We start from the raw sequence: 24,130 nt of genomic DNA, 5'->3' as shown, positions 1-24,130 counted from the left end.
CTCAAATTATTTTACAGATTCAATAATTCACTCTCATTGTTAGTGTGAGATTCGTTGCTACCTCATTATTGGAAAGAAATTTGGCAACATCTACCATATCGCAACTTTTGACCTAGCAATTGCATTTTTAGGAAAGTATCCTCTGGCAATACTTAAATGAGCACAAACATGTCCAGGGTTCATTGCAATAGTTTATGTTAGTAGAGAATTAGAAGCCATTTAATGGTTCTTCAGAAGGGAATGATTGCCTTACGGAATGCAATGTAATGGTGAATAAAACTTCTGTCAATCCGTATATATTGACAGGGAGATTTTCTAAGGCATTAAGTCAAAGAATAATGCGTAGAGTATGATTCCAATTATGTGGAAAACAGTATGTGTGTATGAATGAAGAAAAGAGCCTGGAAGTCCAGTAATTCCTGAGGGAACTAGGGCAAGATTAAATAGGGACTTACTTATTTTCAAATGAAAAAATATTATATTTGTTAATATAAAAAAAAGTGAAAAGAAGCAACAGAGATATATATTTTTTATACAAACAGTCCGATACAGTTTTGATATATAATTGTTCCAAAATTTGATTCTTAAGTGATACTACTAATTTCATGAAAATAGCATAGTCATCAAGTAAAAGCCTAAATGAGGTAATTCATTCCCATTTTTCCTGATTTATAGCTCAGTATTTAAAATATAGCTTTTAGGCATGATCATTGAATATCGATTTTTCCATTTTTTTATACTTTTAGATTAATTTCCCTATTCATGTAAAAATCAATGTTTGGGTGACTTATTAAAGTTTCATATTCTTTAATATTCCTTGATCCTTCCATAATTTTTTCTTTTTACATAAATAATCTCGAATACACTATTTTTATATTTCACTTTACATCCGGCTTAGATGGATTTGTTTATAACCTCTCAGCTATGCCACAACATCTGTGAGTCTTTGTCTTAGCAGATGAAGCCCACACTCAGGATTCTGGGACATTGATACAAATTCTCTCCCCACTGTCCTCCCAGAGTCACTGATTAGTCTCTCAGGTTTGTCACAGTGTGCATTCAGGGTCCCCCTCCTACCTCAGACTTTCCTTCCTTTTTGCTGTCTTCTATAGTCTCTCACCTTTCCTGGGGGTCCTACTGGAGACCCTTGAGTTGTGTGACCCACAGGAAGCTCACAGCTTTCAGGCTCTTCCCCCCATGAGACAAGCAAGCCTTTTTATTCCTAATGTCAGCGCTGTTTCCCAGTATTGCTTTGATGGGCTATCATGATATTGATCTGTTTTCCAGGAAAGGGGTAAGTGGGAAGGAAAGAAGGCCAAAAAAGGAAAAGCACACTTCCTTTTGCCACAGCCTATGAGAAGGTAAAGCAAAGATGAACAAGAGTTTGCCAGACTGAAGAGGGGGATGGTGGTGTAGGAAGGGAGGATTGCTACAGAGGGGAAATGATTTAGGGAGGCAGGATCACTTGCCTCCACATCCCCCTGCCTCAACAAAAGGTCCAGCGAAACCTACAGGGGCTGTAGTTCTTGACATCACAGAGTTTCTCTCTTTGCCTCAGTTTTTTCATCTATAAAATAGGGCTAATGCTAATGTATATCTCACAAAGTTATTGTGAAGATTTAGTGAGTTACTATTTGTGAAATGCTTAAAACAAGGCCCAGTGAGCTATAAAGGCCATATATGTGTATGTGTTATTATTATAAACAATCTGTGGCCTTGAATTCTTTTTACTGTTTCCTTACATGAGTTATATGTTTTAAAATTTTCTTTAGAAAAAAATTTTTTTTCAGTTCATAGAGAGAAAAGAAGCTGTCAACGTTGTACATTTGAACAACAAAGTGGTTTTATTTCAGAAACAGTCCCTATTATGCTGTCCTGGTCAAAAGCTTTTTGGCAGTTCTTTTTCACTTGGGTTCATCTGATCTGATAAAAGACTTGACTGGCCTCTGAGCACATGTTCTTTTTTGCTGTTTTTTCCTCCTGTTGGAAGAATCAATGGCAGCTGGCTATCAGTGAGCCTCTGGGTGGCCCCATCTAACCTGTTGAAAAAAATGTTTAGCACAGAGGGAAGCTGTGCTTAGACTCATTGTTCCTCACAATGTCCAGCCTCCTGCCTCTGTGCACCCCAGGATGGACCTGGATGGGTAGGATAGCTCCAGGGGATGGGGCTTTGATATTTGGCATTGCTGATTACTGTAGTGTAAATCCTCCCACTATGGCCAATTTCAGATTACTCATATGAGGTCATCGAATGCAGAGTTAGAAAGAGATAAGAACAACCATTCATGGGTGAGACAGGAGAAACCTTACTTATAGCAAAGGGGCTGGTGTGGGCAAGGTTGAGAATGTTCTTGTGGGGATTTCTTTTCCCAGCAGGGAATGTTGGAAAGACTAGTAGAGAATTAACATTTGCTGAACATCTTCTGAGTACATTGTGAGCTAGGTGGTTTGTAGACATTATCTCATCTGATCTTTGTAATGACATCGTAAGTCAGCTAACTTCAACCCCATTTTCATTTGAGGAGGGGAGCCTCAGAACTGGTAAGTAACTTGCCCAAGGTTACATAGTGATAGAACAGAGGCTGAGAGCAGTACAGGTGAATCATAATGATTCCTGGGATTGAAGCAGCAGAAAATAACACTAATGAAAAAAATTATAGGTAATTCTCTATGGGTGAATCCATTTTAACTTCACTACATCACTCTGTCATAAAAATCATGGCTTTAAGACCTGGGAGGAGCCTTTATTTAGCTCAATCTCTCATCAAGAAGATGAGGAAAGTGAGCTAGAACAGCTTAATTTTAGCACAAAATAGGGTAATATGAGCACATGTGTTGTTACAGTTAGGAAGGTGCTCTGTGCTCTTGGGAGAAAGATGCTAGGAAGGGCAATCTTACCTTCCTAGGGCTCTACCACCAGGGCAAGAAACAAGAGCATTAGTGCCCTAATTTGAGGAAAACAGAATGATTCCTGGAACCAGAATTGCAAATGAGCCCATAGGAGGATATGCATCCTTTCTTCTCCATGGGACCTTCTCCATAGACTCCAGAGACATGGATTCAAACCGAAGGAGAGGAACACTGCTTGAGGATACTGATGACTTTAAACCCCCCAGGTAGACCATTTAGCTCAGACACATGCCCCACAATCTCTACCTAAGGAGAGCTGCATTTGTCAATAGTCCTTGGCATTGTGGTGCTTCTTGATTATCAATTCTGTGCACAGGGGATAGGAAGAGTACTGTCCCTCTTCTCACATTTCAGCCTTTGCCTATTAGAGAGGAAGTAAAGAGGTACATTTTATTTTTTTAAAAGATTTTATTTATTTATTCATAGACACAGAGAAAGAGAGGCAGAGACACAGGCAGAGGGAGAAGCAGGCTCCATGCAGGGAGCCCGATGTGGGACTCGATTCCGGGTCTCCAGGATCACACCCCGGGGTGCAGGCGGCGCCAAACCGCTGTGCCACCGGGGCTTCGCAAGAAGTACATTTCAAACTTACTCTCCATCCTTTTTTGATTTCCTCTGCTAGTGTGATTAACTAGCCCCTGGGTCAGAAGAGCCATGTTAGTAGGGTCAGGGTCACCATGTCTTAGAGGGTCTGCAGGCATGCTTCTCTATCACATCCTGTGTCCAAAGGCGGTGGGTCCCTCTCTGCCTCTGGCCCACGTACAAGCTCACCTGAGCAGAGCCAGAGTGCTCAGCTTCTGGCCACCACCATCTTTTCCTATTCCAGACAGTCAAGCAGGTAAGATTATTCTATTGGTGGAGGCATAAAATAGCTGCTCGATTGAAATGAACAGAATTAGTTTTTTTTTCTTATTCTAATGCTGTCCAGGGTTATTTCATATACTCTTTTAAAATCTGCAGTTGTGCTGGGGTGCCTGGGTGGCTCAGTTGGTTAAGCATCTGACTCTTGATTTCAGCTCAGGTCTTGTGAGATTGAGCCCCATGTCGGGCTCTGTGCTGGGCATGAAGCCTGCTAATGATTCTCTCTCACTCCCTCAGTTGCACTCTCTGTCTCTCTCTCTCTCTCTCTCAAAAAAAAAAAAATCTGCTGTATTTGGCAAAGAGTTATGGTCTTCAGCTTCTGGGGTCCCTTGGAGTTAACCCCATCCTCCCTGGGGGTCTCATATTCCCAGTTCAAGGCTTTGAATCTGTAGTGCCAGATCATGTGTACTTCCCCCGCTTACCCACTGCAGACATAAGATTGGACTATGAATCTCTGGGATTTCAAAAGATTCAGGCTTAATGAACCAGCTCTAGCTTATGTCTATAAAAGTCAGAGAACCTTAGTGAAGCCAGTCAGCATAGCAGGCTGGGAGATCCATGGAGAAATGGGGCCCAGAGTTTCAGGGGGAGGAGGAGAGTTGGGGAGGACCCAGGAGCAAGGCTGCCTCTGCTCATGGCTGACTCAGGGGTCTGAACTAACGCAACAGTAAGGGGGCAGGCAAGTCAGACCACAGTGATGGATGGGCCTCACTGTCTCCTTGGGCAGAGCAGGGAGCCAGAGGCTTTCCCAGATGGAGCCAGAAGTCATTTTCCTTTCCAGTGAAAGGGCAACTTGTTCAAGTGGAAAGGAGATGGGGATTATCAGCTTGTGAAGTTTTCAGTTTCTTGAGGCAGAAAGACCAGAAATAGTTGCCGGGGGAATGCCTGTAGCCCAGGCTAATCTGAGGAGAGCCACAGGCTTGGAAGCCCACAGACTTGAGTTCAAACTCTGGCCTGGTCACTCTGTGGTTTTGTGACTCTGGGTAAACACATACTCTCTCTCAGCCTCAGTTGCCTTTTCTTTAAAATGGCAGGCAAGAACACCTTTCTAGATTGTTGTGAGAACTATATAAGATGATGTTTTTGAAAGACCTGGCACAGAGCAGGCTCTTGATAAATGCTGATTTTCCTTTTCTCATCCTTAATTCACATTTACTTCTGTGGTAATTGGTCCCCAAAGATAGCTCCCCATGTGCAAGGCCTCATGACACTCGCACCTAACATTTGGGCTGGCTGAGTCTAGCTTCTTGACCAGCAGAGTACAGTGGAAGTGATACTGTGACTTCCAAGGCTAGGTTCCAAGGAGTTGGAGCTTTGCAGATTCCCCTGGGCCTCCTGAACAGCTTGCTTTTGGGTTGCAGGATCTCAGAATACAGCTATCATCATTACATAGAGAGGGTATGTGTAGTCACTCCAGATGACAGGTCCAGCTGAGCTCCTGGGCAAAGCCAGCATCAACTGCCAGCTATGTGAGTGAGCCATCTTGCACATCCAGCCCAAACAAACCTTCAGATGGCTCCAACCCCAGCCACTAAGCTATTAAGTTGACTCTTAGAACCAAGATAATAATTATGTGTATATAATGCATATATTATGCTATTATATTATATATATGTATAAACTATATTTACATATCTATAGATATATTTTTCTGTCTATATATAGAGTGTTTTGTTTGAAAAGCACTATGTTTTGCAAGTTTGTTAAGCTGTAATAAATAATAACCATCAAGATCTAACATTTATTATTATGTGGAAATTCCATCATGACTGACTTATTTCTTTGGGTTAGATATTAAGCTATCTGGAGTCCCTTTTTAACATATAAGGCCTATTCTATCTCAGGTTTTACTAGGGTTAGGGTCCTGCATAGCCTGAAGCCTTGACCATGTGAATGAGAGAGAAGGGAATGGGCAGGGAGGACAGCTTGGGGATTCTGAAGCCAGACCAAGTGGATGAGTGCCATGGCTCAGCTATCAGGCTCAAGGATGGCATAGCTTCTGGATCATGAATGTCTGTGGTGAGCCCAGTGCACCATAGCTGTGGTGTTTGCTCATTTTCACCACAGGCTTTGAAGCAGAGTTGATTGTACCCACCTTATAGATGAGAAAATGAAGGCTCAGAGATATGGAGATGTAACTTCACCCAAGGTCACAGAGCCAGTGAGAGCAGGGCCAGGTTTGTGTCCATTTCTGCTTGATTCTAAAGTGGGGTCTCTTTAATCTGAGACCTAAGCATTTTTCTGGGGTTACTTCTTCCCCCAGCTCACGAGTTGCTTTTTAACACCAAAGACCTTTATTTAGCACACACTTTCAGGTGGTGGAGGAGTGGCAATTTCCACTGAAGGGCAATAACCAGAGCCTGTTGTCCATATCTTCAAGAGTTCTGTGGTCCACAACAAGGCCAACGGTCTTCCTTCATTAAACCTCCAACCAGAGTACAGGTCAGTGTTTTCCTTGGAACCCAGAATTGCCCAGGTTGGCAAACCATGGGTCCATGTGTAGCAGGGGCAGGTGGCTGTGGAGCAGCTGGGTGGGGGCCAGGCCCTGCTACCTGACTGTGCTGGGGCTCCGTCTGCTACTCTACATGTGGCCTGCCACTGTCACCAGGATCCCATGTATATCCCAGGTCTCTTTACCAACAGAGGGAATAAACGTGGAGAAGTTCAAGATGGGAAGTCTAGGCAATTCCTCTCCCCACGATGGAGCTTACACTTCCCTGCTAGTGACTCTCAGCATGCCCACTGTATTTTTAAGGAACGAATAAAATGTGTTTCCAGCCAAACAGCTTTCAACCTAAATCTGCTATAAATGGCCTGCTAGTCACTCCCCATCTAAATGCCTAGCTTTCTTCAGAGATAGCACCTCCCTTGAATTCAGGAAAAATCTCATTCTCCTATGGGTTGGGTCAGATTCAGGAAAGCTGTTGTTCACTGTGGATAGAGGAAAGGGACTGACTCACTCGAGGGCAGAGTGAGGGGCCCCCCCATGGAGTAGGCTTTCATGTGGGGAAGGTTGATGAAGAGTTGCTATGGAACAACCCTTCATGAGGGTAAGCATAGCTCCAGGTACTTTGCAAAGAAATCCTCCTTTACTTCTCATGATAAGACTGTAAGTTGAGTATTATTATCTCTGTTTAGAGGTCAGGAAACTGAGGAAACTTAGATCTTAAGTGACTAAGATTCTCTTTATTCATTCACTCAGCAACCATTTACTATCTTAGTTTGGGTTCCTTGAAGCAGAGCCTGATGCAGGGATTGGGCATAAGTGATGTACTGAGGAAGCACTCTCAGAAGAATCACACAAGGAATTAGAGGAAATAGGATAGGCAGTGGAAATGGTTGAGCAAGGATGTGGTGTTAGGTGTAGTCCTGCCTTGGCCTAAACTAGGGGGCTCTGGAGCATAAACAGCTCCACAGAGTTGCCCTAACTTGAGAATGAGAGCTATGCTTTCATACCTCTGTATCAGTTATTGTCCTGCCACACATGGTGGTATAACCTCCTAGTATCTCTGGGTAGGGTAGCTGCTGTCAGCCAAAGGCCATTCTCTGGAGATGATCACATAAATAAGTTTTTGGTACCAGCTCTTGAAGCTAGTCACATATATGACTAGTCATCTGGATATGCCCAGGACTGAGGAGTTTCCTAGATGCAGGATTCTCAGTACAAAAACCTGGAAAGTCCTGGGAAGTCTGGCACAAGTTGTGTACCATACTTGGCAGTAAAGGGTCTGAATGGGGCACTGACTATGTCTACTACATTGACTGAGGGCCTTGATGTGGAAAAACTCTTCTTGGTAATGGGAAGGCAGTGGTGTCTGCCTCCAGGAGCCCGGAATCTACTTGGGGATACCCACAAAATGACAATGGCTGCATCGAGTGGAAGGAAGCATTGGGGGCTCAGAGAAGGGACCCTCACCAAGCCTGGGTAGAGGGTGGAGCATGTGTAGGAGGACAGGTAAGGTTTCCCAGGGATGATGATATTCAGTAAGGAACTGAACATAAGAGGGACTTAGCCAGGTGAAGAAGTTGGGAGAGCAGGGAAAGATTATACTCTAAATATGGAGATTTGAGATGTAAAAGGTAGAAGCCCAATCACAGAAAAAACATGTGATAGGATGTGCGAGGTAGATTTTGAGATGCATCATATGTTGGCCACCTAATATTGAGAAACCAATTACCACAACACTTAGTAACTTAAAATAACAAACATCTATTATCTCAGTTTCTGAGGGTTAGGATTTTGGAACAGTCTAGCTGTGTGGTTCTGGCTCAGAGTCTCTCATGAGGCTGCAGACAAGACATTGGCTGGGGGAAAATAAAAGGCCTTGGCTGGGGCATCTGAAGGCTTGACTAGAGCTGCAAGATCCACTTACAACATGGCTCACTCTTGTGGCTATGGGCAAAGGCCTTCAGTTCCTCTCTGGCTCTTGGCACGAGGCCTTGATTTCTCACCATGTGGGCCTTTCTACAGGGCTGCTTGAATGTCTTCTGATATTCCTCCCAGCTGGCTCCTCCCGGAGCAAGTGATCCAAGAGGGTGCAAGATAAAAGCCACAATGCCTTTAAGATGTATGCTCAAGGTCGCGTTTTGTAATTTGGATCCCTTTCAGTTGATTCATTAGAAAGGAGTCACTAAGTCCAGCTCATACAGAAGAAGAGGGTAGTTAGGCTCAACCTGTTGAAGAGTGGAGTTTCAGATTGAAAATGAGGTTGGTCATTCTCTCTTTCTCTCACTTCCTCTCCCTCTGTCAGTGTCTTTCCTGCTAACTTTTCTTTTTTCTTTCTTTATTTTTTAAGATTTTATTTATTTATTCACGAGAAACACATACAAAGAGAGGCAGAGACACAGGCAGAGAGAGAAGCAGGCTCCATGCAGGGAGCCCGATGTGGGACTCGATCCTGGGATGCCAGGATCACACCCTGGGCTGAAGGGAAGTGTTCAACTGCTGAGCCACCCAGGCATCCCTTCCTGCTAACTTTTTTTTTTTTTTTAACTTTTCTATTTTAGTTTCTGTAGGTAACAATCTCTCCACATTGGAGGCAGAGAGAAAGGATGGCTTTTGGCAGCCTTTGGTGTACATTATTCTATCTCCCTAACCAAAGAGATAAGATCCACTTCTCCTCATTTAATAACGTCAAAGGGAAGCCTTTGCTTCGCCTTATTTGGATCACATGATCTTACCTGGACCAATCTTAGTTCCAGGGGAAGCAGTTCTCTGATTGACTGAGCCTAAGTCATATGCCCATTCCTATGTCCAGAAGGAATGAATCTTGTGATCATAGGTTCCACAGGGATCACATGATAATCCCAAGAGTAGAAAGTTCCCTCTGGACCACAATTTCCACTAAATGTGACGGAGGCAAAGGGGACAACTTTTGTAAAGGTGATTAGTAAAGCAAGAATGTGCTTCCCGGCTAGCCAGTCTACATGTGTAGGTTAGAATGTGGGTTGGTATGAAGGAGCTAGAGGCAGCAGTAAAAGATAAGGCTACAGAGAAGGCCAAAGCTGTGATGATGGAAGCCTCCCATGCCTCGCCAAAACCCAATATGTCATGATCACATCTATTTGTAGAGATTACCCTAGCAGTAATTTAAAGGCTATAATTAGAGGAGGTTGATTGGAAACAAGCATGCTGGTTCAGAAGCTATTTCAGTGATACAGTTGAAAAAAATCATTTAATAAGAATTTAAAATGTCATCACACATGGTTTAATTTTAGTTACTCTTGTTGGGTGACTGGGAGATTACTGCAAAGGAGAACTTTCTAGCCCTTTTCACCAAGTCTATGTTAGAAATGCCTTGGCTATTCCTGTTAAGCCCTTTCCCTCTGAGCTTCATGCATTCAGTAAATGTTTGTGAGGAAATGGTTAAACCAAAGGAATTAATTTATAATGATAAAATATCAGGCATGTTGGTAGGTTGGTAGGGGAGATATTTTGGGGTAAGAAGGATAACTATCGCCTGTTCCATGCACAAAACTCTCACCCTATCATGATTAAATGAAAGGATCTTTGCTTTTCACACTGTTTCTCATTTCATTCTCATAGCACTTACTGGCCATCCACTCCTTTGGGAGCACCCAGCACCTATAAGTGTGACCATCCGTCCCTGTACAGTATTCAACACCAGACAGAGGCTTGCAGAGGTAGGCTAAGTAACAACACCAACAATAGCAAGAAAAGCACTTTAAAGAGTCCCAGGCACTGTTCTAAGTGTTTTACACATACTGTCTCATCTGATTCTCATGATAGCCTCCAAGTACTAGTATTATTATTATTATCATTTTACAGCTGAGGAAACTGAGGCTCAAAGCAGTTGGAAAAGTTGTTCACAGTCACATGCTGTAAAGTGGTAGTTTTGAACCCAGGCAATGTGATACCTACCACACTGCTCTTTCTACTCTGCTGTGCTGACTCTTATTAACATACCACAGTCTAAGCCAAGAACATGAACCTCTGGGTGGAAACTCACTAATGTGTGTCACATGTGGCATCTCCATGTGTTCTCTGGAGCTAGCAGATGGACATGATTGTGAACACCCTGGGGAACATTTTGTTCTCTGTGAATCTCTAGGCAAGGTCAGGATTTCAACCACTGTCATTCCCCTGGGAAATGTCTTACAAGAAGCAGCAAACAAGAGCTTGGCAAGAAAAAATACAACATATTAGAGCAGGATATTATTGGATAACAACATGCATTTTCTCTCTGCATCTTCATATAGGCTCTTGTACATTGAGAAGGTGCTCTGAAAATGTCCTTGAACAGAATCCCGTAAAATTCCAATCCAGATGTGGTCCTTAGGAATGCAATTCTCCAGTAATTCTGGTTCTTTTCCTTCTGAGGCATGGCATGGTCTCACATACTTGCCCCCTTGAGGTCAGGTGTGGCCATGTGACTTGGATTGACCAATGAAGTATGAGTGGAGGTGACATGTCTCCCTTCTGGGTGGAAGTCATGCTCCATTCCTTTGCTGAGGTGCCCAGCAAGGCTCAGATGGGGCATGCTCTGTCAGCTGTGTCTCAGAGCATCAGAGCCCCAGAGGACCTGTGATAGCCATGCAGTGAGAGTTACACTTTTTTTTTTAATCTTAAGTCATTGATCTGGGGGTTGTTAGTTACTAGATCATAATCTGGCATGTCATGACTGTTATAGCAAGTCTCTGTTCAACCAAAACAATCCAGTGTCCCCCTGTTAAAGGAGTTAACTGGGTGATTAATTGATGTCAATCTGGGGACAGATAATGCTTTGGTGGTTACTATAGCTGGATTTGGGATGGATCTATTGCTTACCTCAAAGTAACACTAACCAAAGTAGATTATAAGTGGGAAATTGAAGTGGGGATCATGGCACTTGACAAATGCACAGAGATTTATTTTTTTCAAAGACTTTCTGTATCTATCATTTTTGTCCAGAATAACAATAAAAACAATATGTGACAGATTCTACTTTCTAATATCTACCATCCCATTTGCTCTTCTGCAATGTGATGTTCCTTGTTCCTCAATTAAGGGATGAAGTTGATTTCTCCATCCTGGTGGGACTGTGACTACTTGGACCAATAGAGTAAATCCAGTGGAAGTTATACTATACTAGTTCTGAGAATAGCTTTTAGTTGATTGGAAGTTTCTGCTTCCTGACTGCTATATTTAGACTCTGGGGTGAAAAACCATGTGGAGGGAGGGAGGAAGGGTAACAGAGAGGGAGAGAGAGAGAGAGAGAGAGAGAGAGATCAAGAAGTATCATTGTGCCAGATATGTGAGTGAAGCAGCATTCTGGAATGGAATCCAAAGGCCCCAGCTGATGCCATGTAGGGCTAAGATAAATCATCTAGCTGCATCCTTCCCCAGATCCTTGACCCACATAATCATGAGCAAAATAGATGGTTGTTTTTAGCCACTATCTTTTGTAGTAGTGTGTTCCACAGCACTAGATAACCAAAACATAAAAACAATAGTAAAACCTCGAAAGTAAGAAAGGCATGACTTTTTTTTTTTTTTTTTTGGTTTTAAAGATAAGGAAACTGATGCTCAGTGACACTAAATCCTTTGCTCATAGTACTCCTTGGTGAAGTAGGAAGGACTAGAGCACAGACATTCTAATTAATGTAACCCCAGATTTTTCCACAACAAAGACACCCTGGCACACAAGTTGGTGCATGATTGCAGAGGATCTGTATGAAAGGAAAATGAAGCCCAAAAAGGTTGAAAGCCTTGCTTGAGGTCCCATGGGGAGTTCAGTCTACTGACCAGACAAGACTCCCCATCTTCTGACTCTGGGATTTAGTTCTTTACCCTACAGGGTTCTGATTCCTCTATTATCTGAAAGAAGAAGAGCCAAATAGCTTGAACAATTAAAATGCGTTTTTGTTGCTTTTGTTTCTTGATAATACTGCGTAAAAGCAAACGATAATTCTCAAGGGGATGTTAAATAAAAAGCTATAAAAATATCTCATTGCCACAGGCTGAACATTTGAAGGGAAATTTGCTGAGGAATGAGCCGTATTGTTAGAGCCAAGGGAACTAAGTAGAGGAGAAGCCTGCAGTCTGCTTCCATTGCAGGAGCCCCCTGCTCAACAGACAGCCCTGGCTCAGACCCACCCTGGGCCATTTGTTTTCCCAAAACAAAAATAAAAATATAAAAATGTCTATTGGCATGCTTATTATATATATTATATAATTTATATAATGGGTGTAACCATTTTACTGAATGGTTAAAGTTCCATCATTGTCTTCCTATACATCCTGTCAGATTTCTTTCTTTCCCTGTAATGTAACCTCTAGAAAATTCTATAGCTTTCTGGTCATTCTCAGCTATAAAAATTCTGTTTTCAGGTATTTAAAGGCCTAGCCAAATCCAAATAAAATCTCTGATGTCTCATCTCACTTCTCTGTCCAGTTTACAATGGCTCAGGCTTAGGATCTACAGTGGGAAAGGGGGCATGATCATTTTTCCCGCTCTTCCTTGCTTTCCTTTCACACCCTTGATGCTAACTGCTGTGCCCTCTACTCTTGCCCTCAAAGGTACACCCACAGCCTCTTCTTGGTGGGTTTCCTCACCTGGCAGGCACCACTTTTTTTTTTTTTTAAAGATTATTTATTTATTTATTAGAGAGAGAGAGAGAGAGAAAGAGAGAGAAAATGAGCAGGGGCATGGGGCAGAGGGAGACACAGACTCTCCATTGAGCAAGGACATGGATACGGGGCTTGATCCCAGGATGCTGAGATCATGACCTGAGCCTAAGGCAGATGTTTAACCAACTTAGCCATCCAGGCATCCCTGGCAGATACTACTTTTGAGCAAAATTCCATCGGGATGGCTCAAACCTACTAACCTCTGTGTTCATTCGACACATGGGGATTTCATACATCCTTGTTATTGTCAAACTCTGTCCCAGATCTTCTTGTCTGGACATTAGGGGCAGCTTTTGCCAGATTCTAGCCTGAAAAGTTTCCAGGAAGGAATCTCTAAGGTGACTATGTCACAGATTCCCAGAGTAAATTATCAAAGTGTCTGAAGAACTCACTATTGTATTGGTTAGCTCTTGGTACAATAATACTATATATAACAACTACCCCCAAACTCAGTGAGTGGAACAATAAGCACTTATCCTCACACTCATTGGGCTGCAGTTCAACTTATTGACAAGTTGGCCTGTCTGGAAAGTTCAGCTTTAAGTGGTGGTTCTTAGCATTCTTGGCCCTTTACTGCTAGTTGGGCTCAGGTTTGTTCCATGTGCCTTATGGGTCAAAGCTAAAGAAGAAGCAGTTGCCTAGGGTAGCTATACCCAGAAGATGACAGAAGTACAAGGAGACAAACAAAATTCTGTATGGACCCTTCAAACCTCTGCATACACCATGTCGACTAGTATCTCATTGGCCATAGCAAATCCCATGACTGAGTGTAAAGTCCAAGTAAGTATGCTTTGTTCACCATGAGGCCAAAGAAAATCACATGACCAAGCCTAACATTGATGAAGTGGGAAAGAATACTCCCATGATGATGGTTGATTGAAGGGGAAATTTGCTCAATAGATATCTTGTTTACCACAATCACGGAGATGGGATTCTGTTTTTACACCTTAGTTTCTAGCTGGCAAACAAACTATTAGCTCTTCTCACAAGCATCCCAGTCTCTTCAAACAGTTCTCTTCTTGGGGACACCCTTTCCTTCCACTATAGAGTAAGAGAGGAATCCAATTTTCTAATCCTACTTCATGTTCAATGAACTCTGTTTGAATCACTCATCTTCTTATTCATAACCAGGATGGAGTAGTTGTTACTGGACTGGTTTTACTGCCTTTTAGCTGGTTCTGCATGAATGTGGCTACAGATTCTCTTTAGAATGGGTGTATATGTATCATCTTTTGTTCCCAGCTTTGGAGCTTACATCAACCAATGGAAAAGTCTGATTAACTAGTATCTACAGGATTATGCTATAATTCCTCTCACACTAGCTCCTTTTGTTTCCCCCCCTTAAATCTACCAGTGGACATCTTTCTATGGAAGCACATAAATGCTACTTTCATTCCTTTTAATGACCTTATGGTGTTTCAAAATATAAAAATATATTTTAAAAAACCAACCTCCTAAATGGTAGACATTTTGGTTGTTTTTACTTATTTATTTTTTTGTTATTTTGAACCTCTTTGCAACAAGCATCCCTGACATGCATCTTTGTATATTTGTTTTATTTCCATAGCATATATTATTAGAAGCAGGATTGCTGGATTAGCAATAAACTCCAAAAAAAGTCTTATTTTGCATGGAGAAATTAAAATCCAATACAATATGTTCATACAACATTTCTTTACAACCACTATTGCAGAAAGCATTACTACTTTTTAGAGTTTTTGTAGACTGGCAATTAGGATGTGAAAATGGAAAATCCCAATGCTAGATCTGAGAAGATAAGAAGATAAGGGCAAGAAAAACACTTCAGTTGTTTCCTTTCTTTCTCTAAATTTTCTTGTACACATACCGACCAACAGTGACAGACTGAAAGGATTTCATAAGACCAAAGGAGAGATCAGTCACTGGAATTCCTGGAATTCATATTATTTGCAACAGCAGCAGCATTTGGTATCTTTTATCAGAGTTAAATTAACATGCGAGTGTGTGTGTGTGTGTGTGTGTGTGTGTGTGACAAGGATGACCATTTAAATAATAAATAGCCTCTTAATAGGATGGGCAAGTATCCAGAGTCCTGGAATTCATCATATATATACCCTTATATTTGATGATAATAAAAGGTAATACTCCAGCATTCATTTTGTTCTTTGTATTTGAATAATACTATTATACTGTAATAGCTTTAAGATATTTAAAATAAACTTCTTTTCTGATTATGAGAGAAATCTGTTCCCTTTCAAAAGTAAAGGAAAAGCATAGAGGTGCAGAAGCAGATTTACCTAATCATCCCACCACCTAGAGGTTTATATAGAAGAGCAAATATTGGCGTTTGACTCTTACACAAATATTGCTCAGTCTATAATAATGGAGTATCATCCCCTGGTGGAAGCTTCTGGAATTGCAGGTTATGCAGGTGACCAATCATTTCAAAGGAAGAAATGAAGGAAAGGGAGTGATAGATTTGTTTACTTTTATTTTAAGACAAAAGCCCTCTGAAGATTAAATAAGAGGAATGAGGTTGGGGTGGGGGAGGAGGGAAGAAGCACAGGCTGGGCTCAGAGGAGGAACACAAATGTGATGGAGAAGGCTTTGAAAGAGTTTCATTCGTTCTCTTGCTGTAAGGCATCTGTGCGTATTACTGTCGTTAAATTTCCTCATGTGTTCTTTGGCTAAAGCATAATAGGTTGAAGACAGTTTAAACCTGCTATTTTGATTGAGTAGCAGTTGGGAGCAAACTGAAACATAGGCTCCCCAAATTTGAAAATCAGGCAAAATTAATCTTTTTATTTAACTTTAGTTTCTGTGATTTTAAGAGAGCAAGATGAAAGAAAAAAAAAACAAAGACAAATCCAAGCTAAACCTTCTCTTTGTGTGTGAGAGGCTAGGTGTGGAGAACTGGCAAAGTGGCTGTGAGCAGAGACCGTGACCCAGAGACCCTGGAAATGGCATTTATTTGCAGGAGTTAAATAAAGGGGCCCTTGGTTGTGGCATGATTCTCTTCTGTTTAAACTGTGCTTGAAAAGGTTTCTACTTTAATTATATTAGTTGCCACAGGAGGCCAGCTGCTCGGGCATTGCCTAGGCAACCCTTTGTCATGGATGCTGACACGGGCTGGGGGCCCGGGAAGGGCAGCTGGACCACAGCAGGGATTTCTGACCTTGTCAAGTTTGAGGGTCTCCCTAAATGTCAAAATCTTTCTGGTACCTCCATAGGTTGGTGCTTGGGCTTGTAGTAACTCTCTATATTTTGTATTTGTTCATTGCCATGGCAGCTTCCTACATTTGGAAAATGCAAGCTCATGCTGCTATTTTCTCAGGCTGCAAACAGTGCTTGGTGTACACACCGATTCCTGCAGCTTCTTGGTTGCTCTGTGGCCCAATGCTGGGTCTCTGTGGGTCAGGAGATCTCTGTGAGCCGTTCATGGTGGCATGGCGACAGGTCTCCCAACACTGCCCTGGGAAAATGCAAAGTCCCTCTCACTCTTGCCTCAGTGCAAAATAAATCAGCTCAGAGATAGGTTCTCCAGATGCAGGACTTTGGAACTTGCAGGACTTGTGGACTCCTGCCAGATGGGGCGCAGAAGTGGAATTTAGGGCTTCTTGACTTCACTGAAATCCTGTGCAAAATCCTGTGTGTTTGTGTTTTTCCCCAGGGTCTGTCATTTTTGCAGATTCCTAAAAAGATCCCAGTAATTTGGAAAAAGTTCAGAACTGCTCTGCGTTAACAGAAGCAGCCTGCATCAAGACACAACTGAATGGAACAATGGTAATCGTGTGGATTATCACTGCAGTTGTAGCAACAAATCTCAATTGCTGAGCATCTGTCACAGGCCAGGCGCTGTGCTTGAGACTGTAGGGATATATTCTCATTTTATACCCCTGTAGTCTTCATGGCTATCCTTCCCCTTTTACAGAGTGAAGTCCTGGGGCCAGAGAGTGTAAACACCTGCAGAGTCCTATAGAAACAGATGGCAGAGACAGGACATGGGCCCAGGTCTGGTTGCCTCCATTGCTGGTGCTCTCTTGGGGCATCACTCTGGGAAGGTGACAATTACTCAGATGAAGTGTCCTCCCAGGGAACCTGCAAATGCCTTAGAGACTTCATTTTCCCTTTCTGATTATTCCTGGAGAGCTGGGGGCAAGGGGAAAGCCTTGTTTTCTAATTAGAGTTGATCCATTGAGAAGATCCAGTCTTCAGAGTGGGAGGCCTGAGGTGAGTGAGGTCTCTCCAATCTGACAGATAGATTATCACTTTTAAACCCCCAGAGACATTGGGCTGGTGCCAAGAAAAGTTGATTTATTTCTCTAAATCATAGACATTCACTTTTACCCATATAAGACCTGCAGCATTTTTTAAACTGGGAAACAAACACTTTAGTTAAGGACATTGAATGTCTGGTACTTGGATATCAGTGGCCTTTCTGTTACTATTCTTTGTGAGGAGATGGGCACCAAAAGCCTCTACTGATATGAGGTGACAATGCAAGGAAAGGGTCTGTCTGGATCCTGTCAGAGGATCTTGGTGGGTGTTCCTGGGCCTGGGTGAGGACCTGGGTCCCTCATCTAATGCTTCTGTTCCCCATGCTCACCTGGCACACCACATGCCCTCCATACCACCACGTGCAGCCTTCACTGGGAGCCTTCCTTGACTCCCTGGAGCATCCTGGGCCCTCCTCCTCACACTGTGACCCATCCTGTATGCCATGACCCTTTCCACATGGTTTCAGTCTTGAGGGTGGGGCAGCATCTCCTTTATCTCCGTGTCCCCAGCACTTAGCAAGTGAGGAAGGCACGGATGCACCCCGGTCTGATACTAATAAAGGGTGAAGGGAGGGCATACTGTAAGTGGCAGAACCTCTACTCCAATTAGCTTAAATTACAAAGGAGGATTCGGGAAGACTGGGGTGGATCCTGATGCAGACCCAGGAATATCACCGAACCCCTCTTTACCTCTTACCTTTGCTTCTCTTGCCTTTCAATTTCATCCTCAGACAGGGCCCAGGGTGGAGGCAGCACAGAATGCTCACCCATCACAGCCTCCGGGTCGAGGGCTGCATTCCACCTCAACCTCTCTGTGCCACTTGTACGCTGTGTGACCCCAGACAAGTTACTTAACCCCTCTGGGCCTCATTTTCCTTACCAGTAAAGTGGAGATCATTACAGTGCCTGTCTCAAAGGGCTTTTGTGAGAATTACACAGGCAGTACATGTAATGTGCTTTGCATTTAGTGCCTGTAATATTGTCATAAATGTTAGTTATTACTACTATAATTACTATTATTATTCATTTCCAGCTCAACAACCTATATATGCTTCTCATTAGCCATAGGATAAACTCAAAATCTGTTTTTTATCGACTCCTATAATTTGCCTCAAATCCCCATCAAGGCTTATCACTCTTGAGGAGGAAAACCACACTCCTGTGTGTTATTTCTCCTTTACTCTCAAATTGCTGTCAAACTTCACTTCTGACACTCTGACAGTATGTGTGGGGGCATTTCCCATACCATGCAGTTCTGTGAACTAGCTAGTATCCTATCACTCATGTCAATTCTGACATGATCTACCTGGAGTCAGCATCAGATCCCTCAACCTAAGAGCTCAGTCCCACAAGACTGGCTCACTTCAGACACCACTCGCATACCCTAGGTCACCTGGACTTCTGACCTATAGAAGACAGGCTATAGATCAGGGCTCCTACAACTCCTCCTTGGGTTTAGTCATTTGGTAGCTATTCTAGCAAGAATAGCTCACAAGACTCAGGAAAATACATCTTGGCCAGATTATTATACAATAAAGGACATGGTAAAAGATACAGAATAGTCAGGTAAAGAGGTATATAGGCTGAGGTCTCGGAGGGTCTCAGCACAAGAGCTTCTGTTTCCATGGAGTTGGGGTGTGCCACCTTCCCAGCATGTGGATGTCTCCACCAGCCTAGAAGCTCCTTGAAGCCTAATGCTATTGGGATTTTTATGGAGGCTTCATCACATAGGCTTGATCAATTATTAACTCCATTCTGGCCCTTATCCTCTCTCTGGAGAATGAGGTGTGGGACTGAAAATTCTAAGCTTCTAATCATAGCTTGGTCTTTCTGGAGACTGACTTCCATTTAGAAGCTCATTGGATTACCTCAGTAGAATGAAAGATACTCCTATCACCCAGAAAATTCCAAGAGATTTAGGAGCCCTGCATCAAGAACCAGGAGGAGAGACCAATATATATTTCTCGTTATTTCACATTCATGCATCTGACATACTAGTTTAGCTTCTGCATTTTTATTCATGCTGTTCCCCTACCTACTATGCTTACTTCTCATTCTCTGCTTCTTCAGTTCCCTTCAATTGTCATAACCTCAGGGATATCATGAATGGTTCTACTCTTATGAAGTCTGGCCTGGACATCAAAGCCCATGTAGGGGTAGGACTTGATTTTTCTTCCACCATTTCATGTGGGAAACATGGAGGGCAGAGCTGGCTCTATTTGTTCCATATGCCCAGGGCCAGGTGGGTGCAGCACTTGGTCAATTTTTCTTGAGTGAATTTGTTATCTGCTTTGGTGCTCAGAGAGAAACTTCTCACACCTGGCTTTATTAAGATGAAATACTCCCTTTATTCTGATTTTCTTGGAAGGAAACAAAATCAAAGAAATAAACCCTGAAACTGCTACAGTTTTATATAGAAAGCATTATTTCTGAGCTAAATGATTTTTTTCCTGAAGGAAAATTTAGAAATTGTAGCTCCTGGTGGAATTAAAGGAATGGAAATGAAGTCATGCATAGATTCACAGCATCTGAAGAACTCTGTTTTGGACCTTATTTTGCTAACTTCTACAACTTGGTATAAAAAAATTCAAGCTTCTGGGCCCGCTTCAGCTTTGCAGTAACACGTGTCCCTTGGGCTTCTCCCCAAATTGCATTTTTTCCTAGTTTCAGTCAATTATTTGCCTTGGAATGTATTAGCTTTTCTGAGAACTTCTAGAAAACCTGATTCTTCTGGTCGTTTGCTGACAAAGAAACCCTTTGATGTCAAGCCAGAATGTCCTCTTAGATCATTTGAAGACTAGGGTGGCAGAGAACTGCCTCACCTTACCCCCTTCCATCTTGTCTCCATACCCTGCCCTCCCTGCTCCGCCAGTGTCCTACCTTCCATCACAGATATTAAAGTGTTCTCTCAGGGACATCTGGGTGGCTCAGTAGGTTAAGCTTCTGCCTTTGGCTCAGGTCATGATCTTAGGGTCCTGGGATCGAGCCCCACATTGGGCTGTCTGCTCAGTGAGGAGCCTGCTTCTCCCTTTCCCTTTACTGTTCCCCCTGCTTATGTTTTCTCTCTCTGTCAAGTAAATAAATAAAATCTTTACAAAAAATAAAAAAGCATTCTTTCAGAACTATGCCTATTTGATCTTCTAGTCCTTCAGCCCTCAAGGCAAGTCCCTATTAGTCCAGGAAGTTTTCCATGACCTCAGAATGGGTGATGTGGTGCAGAGGCAGTGAATGTTGAATATATGTGTGTGTGCATGCATGCATATGTGTGTCCATAAAAATGTTTGTATACAAGTGCATGGGTGTTTGTGTGTCTATAAAGCATATGTGTGTGTGTGTGTGTATGTTGATATATATGTGAATATGTACTTGTGTGAGTGTGTGTGTGTGTGTGTGTGTGTGACATAGCTGAGTCTGTGATGGCATAGCTGAGTGTTGGTGATGGCTTGTACTAGGAATACATGGAAGCAGGCAAAAATAGGGACATGTGGGACCACCTAGGTGGCTCAGTGGTTGAGCATCTGCCTTTGGCTTAGGTCGTGGTCTTGGAGTCATGGGATTGAGTCCCTCTTCGGGCTCCCCAAAGGGAGCCTGCTTCTCCCTCTGCCTATGTCTCTGCCTCTCTGTGTGTTTCTCATGAATAAATAAATAAAATCTTTAAAAAAATAGGGAAACTTGCATGTAGGAGTGCTCCCACCACATTCATGTTCTCTCTGTTTTCTGCATATACTATATTCCTTATTTACTTTGGAGTAGGGGAACCACTGAAATAATAGCAATGATTTAAATGATATCCAACATTTCCCTGTTTCTTATTATATCTCAAAACAAAAAGAGGGAAATACATACATGGCAAACTCAGAGTTTAACAACTCACCAGTGAATGCTTTCTGTGTACCTATTATGCTGAGTTCCCCATTCATCCCTGCCTCCTTGCTCTTTTGCAAGCTGTCCTCATGATAGCCTTTTTTTTGGCCTGTGTCCTCTTAGTGTCCTTTTTCTGTCATCAGTCCTCCAGTCTGTTTACCAGTCCATATATTCAATTCTCTCTGTTAAAAAGATTGGTGTGGTTTCTGTTTTTCAGCCAACTGAATGACATGCACCCAGCTGCTACTGTTTGATTCCATTTACTTGTCCTTCAAGATCTTCACTCATTCAAGGCAGAATTCTGATATTCTCCAAAGCTTGTCCAATCTCCGCTGCTTGGATTCATCATCCACCCAGTGCTTAATCCAGAATCTTGGGTATCATCCTTGAGTCCTCTCTCCTGCTTACCCACACCCTCTATTAGTAAGAAAGGGCTATGATTCCACTTTGAATCTGTCTCCCAGCCCAGGTATCCATGCTTGTGCTAACAGTCCTCTTTCCTTTTCTGTTGGCCCCCCATGGCTTATTTCCCATCCAGAACCAAAGGCAATACCACTGAAATATAAATAAGGTTGTCACATTGCCTAGCTTAATTAACATCTTTCAGCAGCTTCCTGAGACACGTGCCCTCTGTGATGGCCTGTAGATCCTGACAAGGCCACTTTCTTGTCCTTTTCTCTCCTTTTTTCCTATACACCAGCCTCTCTAGATGTGTTCCTGTTTCTTGAACATGCCTTCTTCTATCTGGAATGCTTTTCTCTTCTGCTCATCACATGGTTCTTCCCCATTTTTAAGGAAATAGCTTTAAATTCATCTCCTGGGGAGTCCTTCACTCATACCTTTGTCTTAATCTGTGAGGGTGGCTATAACAAAGTGTCATAGACTGGGTGTCTTATAAACAATAGAAATTTATTTCTCAAAGTTCTAGAGGCTGGAAATTCAGGATCAGAGTGCCAGCATGGTCAGGATCGAGGGAGGGCCCTCTTCTGGGCTGCAGACTGCTGGCTACTTGTATCCTCTTTGATAGAAAAAGAGAAAGCTAGCTCTGTGGCTTCTTATTAGGGCACTGATCCCATTCATGAGGGCTTCACCCTCATGACCTAATCATTTCCTGAAGCCCACCTTGGGATTAACATTTCAACACATGAATCTGGGGGGAAGGGCAAAAACATTGCATCCTCTTTAGAGTTGATACCTCTCAGCTCCACACTCCTTTCCTTCCTGGCACTGTTATCTTTTCCAGTCATCAACATATCTATGTATTTACTTTATCTGCCTCTCTCTTTAGATTGTAAATAACATGGGGCAGGGACCATGTCTACTTAATTCACCACTGTATTCTCACACCTTGCACCCAGGTCTCAGTACAGATGTGCTAAATGGAGAATAAATCTAGAGTGGATATCAAAAGAAAAAAAGGAAAACAAAAGGAGAGCTGAACACAAACCACTATTTACTTAGCTAGTGACTATACCAACTTGCTGTGAGCTGTTTTAGGGTAGACATAGCAACTAATTATCTGTTCCTGTAGTCATAGACTCTTCTCTGAAGAAAGACTGATAGGGATGTTGAAATATATAGACATACAGAGAGATTATGGCTCAGCATAGCACATACATTTATGAATTTCTTGCTTATATTTGGCATACATACATTTATATATATGTACTACTGTACACATACATATTTGCATCTTATAAAACCTCATCATCTTTACAGCATTTTCCGCCTTGTAACGTGCTATCACCTATATTGCTCACTTGAGTCTAAACAACAATCCTAAGAGTCAGGGAAAGGAGCATTATTCTCATTGTATTAAAGATCATCTAAAAAAATAAATAAAGATCATCTGTAAAATCTCCCATCAAACCACATCGTTGCATAGATGAAGATGCTGACACCCAGTGTGAGAGACGGACTTCCTCAAGGTCACACAGCCAGTTAGTGTTAAAACCAGATCCTTGCCTCCTCTGTTTTTATACCTCAGGAAGAGTCCTGGGAGGGGGGACTCTGGATGATGTATGGGGGGTTTTGTGCCATTAAGAAATCATATCTTGCATTTGATAGAATAACTTTGGTACTGGTTAGGTTGGCCTCTCAGAGAATCCAGCCAACTGTTGTGGTCACTAAAGGAAAGGCCATGTGTTCTCTAGAGAGGCAAGATCAGGGTTCTGAGGCTTATCTGATTCTGGACACACTTGCTTTCACTGTATGTAGGTGTGATCATTGTAATGCAATATTCATACTACTCTATTTTTGTTAGTTTAATTTCATTTTAGTTTATCAGTAGTAAAATCCCTGCTGGCATGTCATTTAATTTGCTCTCTGTGCTAATGATGATTCTGAAGCCTTTTACAGAAATGATTATATGGTAATACCAAATCTGATGGTGGATTCAAGCCATCATTTACAGTAATAGGATCATAACGAAGCTCCCTGGGGAATTTCTTCTTGTAATACTGTTGGGGAGTGGGGCAGGAATCTGCTCAACTTCATCTCACATTATTAGAAGATTCTCACTGGGGACCTTTCACAGGAAAAGGCCTTTTCTGGCTTGGATGCTGAAGCTCAGGGCAAAATCAAAGGTTGTAAAGCAGTGGCCCTATGGGTGAAGCTAGATGGGGTAGCCATACTTGTCCGCAGGATAACTCATGAAAAGCATGGGTTTAGAGCAGGTGGAGACCAGTGACTGTCTTTTTCCATGCCCACCCTCACTTCCCTGTGTAGACCTTTATGCAGATTGATATGTGGGGAGGTTCAGAGGAGGGTCATTCTGTGTGTTTGCCTTCCAGCAGTACTTCCTCCTCTCTGCTACTGATGTGCAATGTGAGCCTCACCAAGCCCGGCACTGAGGACAGAATAAATAAGATCCTGTCTCTGCCCTACAGACTGGGGATCAATGTGAGCACCTGAGTTTCAAGTGCTGGAATAGATGTCTCTGTTGAGGATAGGAGCAGGGGAGGAAGGTTTGTGTTTAGTGAGGACCCAGGAGAGGAGGGAGGTATCATCTTGACCCAGAAAATCAGCAACAGCTTCCTAGGAGTGGTTGAACTGGGTATTAAAGACTGGTGGTATTTTCCTGGCAGAAATGGGGTAGGGTTCAGGACAA

The sequence above is a fragment of the Vulpes vulpes genome, chromosome 11 (assembly GCF_048418805.1).
Source record: "Vulpes vulpes isolate BD-2025 chromosome 11, VulVul3, whole genome shotgun sequence".
NCBI lineage: Eukaryota > Metazoa > Chordata > Mammalia > Carnivora > Canidae > Vulpes > Vulpes vulpes.
The sequence above is the reverse complement of the archived record's forward strand: the minus strand, read 5'-3'. Positions refer to the sequence as shown.